This window comes from Perognathus longimembris, chromosome 21 (assembly GCF_023159225.1).
Source record: "Perognathus longimembris pacificus isolate PPM17 chromosome 21, ASM2315922v1, whole genome shotgun sequence".
In the NCBI taxonomy this organism is placed as follows: Eukaryota; Metazoa; Chordata; class Mammalia; order Rodentia; family Heteromyidae; genus Perognathus; species Perognathus longimembris.
This window is the reverse complement of record NC_063181.1, coordinates 23,296,562-23,303,580: the sequence shown is the minus strand read 5'-3', so window position 1 is coordinate 23,303,580 and position 7,019 is coordinate 23,296,562.

The following is a 7,019-nucleotide window of genomic DNA, read 5'->3' as shown; positions in this document are numbered from 1 at the left end:
AAAATGAAATCAATAAGAAAACAAACAAAAAGCTGCCCTAGTAAAAAATATTCAAGGCTCATCTTCCTAGTGAGGTGAGGTTCCTGTGAGCTAGGTATCATTTTTAATCTTTATACCTACCCCAGATTTGTAGAAAGACCTCGAGCTTTTTTTTGGGGGGGGGAATGGGGTCTGAGGAGGGTGACAGGGAGGTAGTGAGGCAGGGCAATTCTCAGTTTTTAACTCAGCCTCATATTTTTCTGGGCAAGCCCTCTGCTTCTTAAGCTTTCAGTGCTTTTGTTTCTGGTTTGAGTTTTAGAGTCTTGAACTTTTGCTTGGGCCAGATCCAGACTCAGACCCTTCTACCTATGCCCCCTGTGTATCTGGGACTACAGGCATATGCCACTGTTTTCAGCCAGTGTTTCTAAGAAGCTCTTCTGTATGCTTCCTTTGAGTACCCACAGGTAGCCACACATCTTTCAGCATTGAGCTGGGATCCTGCCTTCTCCATACATTCCCCAGACCTTCCTGTCTTGCACTAACTTTTTTCTTCTTTGAAATCCAACTCACATTGTCAGCAACAACCTTTGTGACAATTGTTGTAAGGGAAATTATCAGAGAAGCCACATCTTGAAGGATAGAATCTTGGAGTTCTTATTAGAGCATTAGCAGTCTGCAGGCAGCTAGTTGTATAAAGGCCTGCAGCCTGCAAATATACTTAACACTGCCAAGCAACAAGCCAGAAAGGAAAGAAAGAACAAAATATCAACAAACCAATTTGACTGATGGAGAGCTGAAGTGGGATGCCATGGTGACTGGACATCAGCCAGGAGACAGGACACAGGATGTGAATATGAGACATGTGGCATGGAGTAATGGCGCCTTAGCTGGTCTGACCCTAAATAGGGTCAGGTCCAGGGGGCAGGGGCACAGGAAGCTCCCAGTCACAGGTACTAGATTGACAGGTTCAGTAACCTATAGGCCAAGTCCCCACTCCTGTCTCCAGGGATTCACCCATCACCTGGGGGTGGGACTTCTCTTCCTCTAGGAATTCAGGCACAACCATGAAGACAAGATGCCAGACCCTAGAATTCACATATGGTCAAAATGGCACTGGCCAGACTGCACTGTTGATGACTTCTTCTGTAGTGTCCAGAAATGTTCACTGTAGCACTTCACTTTTCACATGGGTCTCTTCCTACTCCAACTTGGAGGTACACCCCACAGATTCTCAGTGATTCTACTCAGACTGGAAGACCAGCTGCACATGTGGGTGACTTGTATATGGCTGAATACAGCCGCCATCTCCCCCACGTGCCCGGTGCGGAGGAGTGTTATCTATGTGTTTAGTATTGCCACTTAAAAGTTATGAGCTAGATTGTACTTTAGTTCAGAGGAGTAACTTCTGATCAGGAGCCAACTTACTAAAATTATTTATTTCTCATGCCAACTTGCTCTTGAACTGTTTGGGGGGGAAAATCACACAGAATGTTAAGAGAAAGAAATCTTCCTGTTAGCAGTCAGGGTTAATGGACACATTTATCTTTGAGAGAGAAAGGAGATGACTATTTAAATGTCTTATTTTTAACTTCTGTGTTTCAGCTAACGCCTTCTTCTATGTGGCTTTCAATGAGGAATTTGGCAGTAACGTATGCTCTTGGCAGCATAGCCAGAAATGATGTTTGCATTGAAACCCATCTGATTAGAGGCTGTCTTGACCTTTTCAGGTCTTAAATCACGGCTGAATGTTTACTGCTGTAGGAGTTCTTTATTTTAACTTTTGTTAATGGAAATTGTCACATCTTGGCATTGTTTAAAAACTTAAGCATGCCGCCATTTGGCCCAGGTTTTAAATAGGCATTTTGTTTTATAGTTGCTTTTTCTGCACGGTACTTGGTGGCCTGGCTCTTACTCTGTTTTGTACTACTTCTGTCTTTCCCCTATTTCCTAACTGAGCAGGCATCCGCAATGTGTGCATCTGTAAACAGCAAACACCTGACACTACGGCTTCAACAAAGACATGTATTTTTTAAAATAATAAGCATAGCAGTAAGTATAGCTGAGATTGGTTCTGTTGTTCAAGGATCTCTAGAAAGAGCTAGACATTTCCTTTTAGCTTCAAGTCACTGTCTTCTGTTTAATGTCTTCAGTCTTGTTTTGTTAAGCTCTATTTGCATTAAATGCAATCATATTAAATACAAGGTGGGGGGAGGCTGGGTGGGGTAAAGCTTCTCATTTGTTTGTTCCTTTGACAAAAACTTAATGAGAAACCTGTGGAAGATATCTCTTCCATCTCTTGACCACAGCTGGGTCAGATAGCTAACCTTAGCTGCAAGGGAAGCTAGCAAGATACTTAGAACCCCAGGTTCTACAGTGGAGACTGTAAGGAAGAAGAGGTTAGTTACAGCTATTTCCTCTTCATGTTCCTCCAGCATATTCCTTGGGCAGAAAATTGCAAAACAATTTAGTTACTTAATTTCAGATCAGATTTTCTTCAAGTATCAATCACCATTACGCACACACACACACACACACACACACACGAGTATATACACACATACACATATACGACTTTGATAGAGTTCACATTGCTACAGTGTTTCTCTGCTATTCACATTCCACTTTTGTCAACCAATGATTTCCTTTGTAACTTCCTGAGAGAACCCAGTCTAGAACTTAGGCCTTCAGATATCGTGCCTTCTTAGCCTTCTTAATCTGAATCACATCCACAGTGGTACTAGCCCTTAAGAGAGCACTCTCTCCTGCTGCGTGCTGCTAAGATTCCTTAGAACCAGTCATTTTCAAGCTTTTTGGTCTCTGGGCTCCTTTATACTCTTAAAAGTGATTGAGGATAGCAAAGCACTCATGGCTCATGCTTGTAATCCTAGATACTTAGGGGGGTGAGATCTGAGGATTGCAGTTTGAAGCCAGCCTGGACAAGAAAGTCTAAGACTTTTACCTCCAAAAACTATTCCGAAAAAGCCAGAAGTGGCACTGTAGTTCAAGTGGTAGAGCACTAGCCTTGAGCACAAAGAGGCTCTGGGACAGACCCCGGGTTCTGAGTTCAAGTCCCAGGACCAGCAAAAGACACACACACACACACACACACACAGAGAGAGAGAGAGAGAGAGAGAGAGAGAGAGAGAGAGAGAGAGAGAGAGAGAGAGAGAGGATGCCAGAGAATTTTGTTTACACAGTCTATATCTTGATATTTACTGCAGTAAGCTGGTATCTCACTCTTGTAATCCTTCCTATTCAGGAGGCTGAGATCTGAGGATTACAATTCAAAGCTAGCCTGGGCAGTAAAATCTGTGAGACTCTTAGCTCCAGTTAACCACTAGAAAACTGGAAGTAGAGCTATGGGGTCGAAATGGTAGAGAGCTAGCCTTGAACAAAAAAAGCCTCAAGGGGGCTGAGGATATGGCCTAGTGGCAAGAGTGCTTGCCTCGTATACATGAGGCCCTGGGTTCAATTCCCCAGTACCACATATACAGAAAATGGCCAGAAGTGGTGCTGTGGCTCAAGTGGCAGAGTGCTAGCCTTGAGCAAAAAGAAGCCAGGGACAGTGCTCAGGCCCTGAGTCCAAGCCCCAGGACTGGCAAAAAAAAAAAAAAAAAAAAAAAAAAAGCCTCAAGGACAGGGCCCAAGCCCACAACTGACAAAAAAAAAAAAAAAAAGAACAAAAAAAGAAAATTAAAATTCTAAATGTTTTAATTTATTTAAAATAATGATGGCCCTTTACCTGCTAACATAAAGAACCTTAAAAAAAACACACAACTTGTATCTTGGAACAAAAACATTTCATGAAGAGTATCACTGTATTACATTTTGACAACTCTTAAAGATTTCAGGCTTCATAGAAAACTGCTAGGTTTCTTTCTGTGGGGATGTTGTTTTTGCTGAAACATGAAAAACCCTGAGCTGCAATGGTTACATGTAGTCTGCGCTCGGGAAGTACCTGTGCTTGATTCTCAATGTGAAGTGATGGGTCCCGTGTGGTGGGCCTCGCTGGAAAAGATTGATTCTGGTTTGTAGATGTGGGTTCGTTTTCAAGGAAGTAGATTGCCATAAAATGAACCTGCTCCACATGGCTTTTGCACAGAGATGGTTCCCTTCTGCTTTTCTGTTGTGTTGTGACACAGCCTTAAGGTCCTCTTCGGAAGCTGGCAACACACCATTTGGACTTTCTAGCCACCAGAATGCTGCCAAAGAAACCTTTCTTTTTAAGTTACCCAGCTTTATTTAGGTTGTTAAAGCAATATAAGTTGAACTGAAATACCAGGACCACATGGACCCACAATTAGAAAAGGGAGTAATGTGTAGTTTTGGTAATGCTAAGGTTTGGGCTCAGGGCCTTTGCTTGCAAGGCAGACACTCTTAACACTGAGACCCACTGCAACCCAAAGGAAGTGTATTTTACTAGAAGATACTGTACCGTAACTAGATAAGTGATAGCTTCATATAGGTTAACTATAATGGGAAATCTGAAACCACTTCAGGGAGTATGTTAGTGCTTCCTTATGGTGGAAACCATTGATCTATCATATTTTGAGCTGAAATTTTACACATAAATTATACTGTAACATGCGTTGATCATCTGAAAAGTACTAGCTAAAGCAACATGGATTTTTCAAGTGTTCACACATTTCATCATATGCTATCCAAAAAAAAAAAAATCACTTGTAAATATCACCACTGATCTTGTCAGAAGAATTGTTTTGTCAGCTTGAGAAGCATCCAAGTGCACAGTGATAGATCACAGATTTTTTTTAAGAATTCTGATTTTACCTTGAAAACTTGAAATTTATCATCATTTTATCTCTGTGTTTTCCATGAAATTATTGACTTATATGACTGATTTTCAAGAAAATGTCTGCATGTTTTCAAACCTGGCGTGCCAGGAACAAAGCGGCTAGTTTAGCTTGCAACTCAAACCATTGCACAGAGCTTTTCTTGGCACTTTAGCATGTAGCAGAGTGCTTTATGCATACTTTGCCACTTTGTCCCAAGGGATGTTAAAAATAAAAATAAAAGGACTACTCAGCAGTCAGGGGTTAATACAAGTGCTGCTTTTTCCAGACAGCATTGAAAAGATTAAAAAAAGGTTGGTTTGTTTCAGTGCCCCATGCTTGCTTGGTTTGTTTGCTCAGGACCTCGATTGTACTTTACTTGCTTGCTCAGCTGTAACTCTGCTGTAGGCTGAAGGGTCATGGTCAAAATGAGCTCAGGAAAAAACATGAAACCTTACCTGAAAAGTAGCTAAGAACAAAACAAGGCTGGGGGGGGGGGCTGTTTCTCAAGTGGTAGAACATCCACCTAGCAAGTGTGAGGGCCTGTGTTCAAACTCCAGTACTGCTAAGGAGGAGGAAGAGGAAGTAGAAGAGGAGGAAATTGGGTTCTGGGGTCATGTTTTTGAAGGGGATATAGGAACACAGTCCCTGCTCACCATGAGGTAAGCAGCTTTCTCCACCATGTGCTTCTGACATAGTGAACTACCTCTTCTCAAACCTCAAAACAATGGCACCAACCAACAGTAGGTTGAAATTTCCAATAGTATGTGCTAAAATAGACCTCTCTTCTCTTGAAGTCAATTCTCTCATGTGGGGCTCAAATTTCCCGACTCCCCATTTCTCCAGGGGAGATGCCCAAATCCCAAACTATGAAAGAAACTAGGCTCTACCCCTCCCGCCTGCAGAAGGAGTAAAGCGTATCTTTATGGCCCGCGCTAAGCTGAGGAGAGATGCCGAAATCCTCCTCCCCGTCCCCCTCACTGTCCAGAGCCAACACAGGACAGAGATTTCGGGGAGCCGGTCTGGATGATCCACCAGTCTCAGAAAAGTTTAATCGGGGAGGTTTTATAACGGTAATGGAGGGCAGGAAGAGGCGGGACTAATTGAATATTAACGATTGGCTGAATGGGCTGTTCCTCAGGTGATGTCACAGAACTTCCTCTATGGGCGGAGACCACAGCCCCCCAAGAGCTGGGTCTCTAGGGCCTCCGCTGCCATGATGGCACGCACGTGCTCGCTCCCAGGGGCAGGGACTTCTCTTCCGAGGCGGGATGGGCTAAAGCCAGCTGTCCTCTTAAAGGCACAGCCATCCCTGACACTCTCAGGAATTTTGTTAAATGGACATCTAACAATTGGGCCTGGGTGACATTGCTTGAGGGAGCAATGTATATGCATCTGTACATTTTTTCAGGAGTTGATCATTGCATTCACCTGTAGTTTCTTCTATAACACAATGAATATGCACAATGAATATCATTGCTTTAGGAAAGGAAACAAATAGAGAAACTCTTAATATAGACCAGACTGTCTTGGTCTGATGCAGCTGAACAAATGAAACTTACAGTTTTACAAATCAGAGCATCACAGTCTCTTATTTAATGCTCCCATGTTAAAATGTTAATAAAAGGCAGCAGACTGAGCTAAGTTACACAGTGTATTTCAAGAGGATGAAACATTTATCAGGGCACACTGCCACAATGGTGGGCCTTGAGTTCTAATTAAAACCATGTCCATATTCCAGGGTTCTGTGTTTTCTACCTCCCCATGGAAAGGTGCACAGATAAAACTGACTACTGAACATATTCATCTTTTATTATTGCTGTTGTTTGGTTCTTTTGTTTGCCAATACTGGAGCTTGGGCTCTGTCCCTTAGCATTTTCCCTTACAGCTATCATTTTACCATCTGAGCCACAGCTTCACTTCTGGCTTTTTGGTGGCTAATTGCGATAATTGGACTTTTCTGCCCTGGCTGTCTTCAAACCTTGATCCTCAGATCTCAGCCACCTGAATGTCCAGGACTACAGGGGTGAGCCACTTACTCCTGGCTTATGTTAGAGCTTTTCAATAACCCATGGCAGCCCTGAAAGAGGCAAGATGACAGTCAACACCAGCAACACCTGTCAGTGCTCATTAGAGCAAAGACTATGAGTTGAGGACATAGACTCACCTGCGGTTCAAGTAGCTCCCTACCCTCTACTTCAGTCCCTGCCCCTCAGTTGCCTCAAAGCTCAAAGATGCTGGCTGATGCCT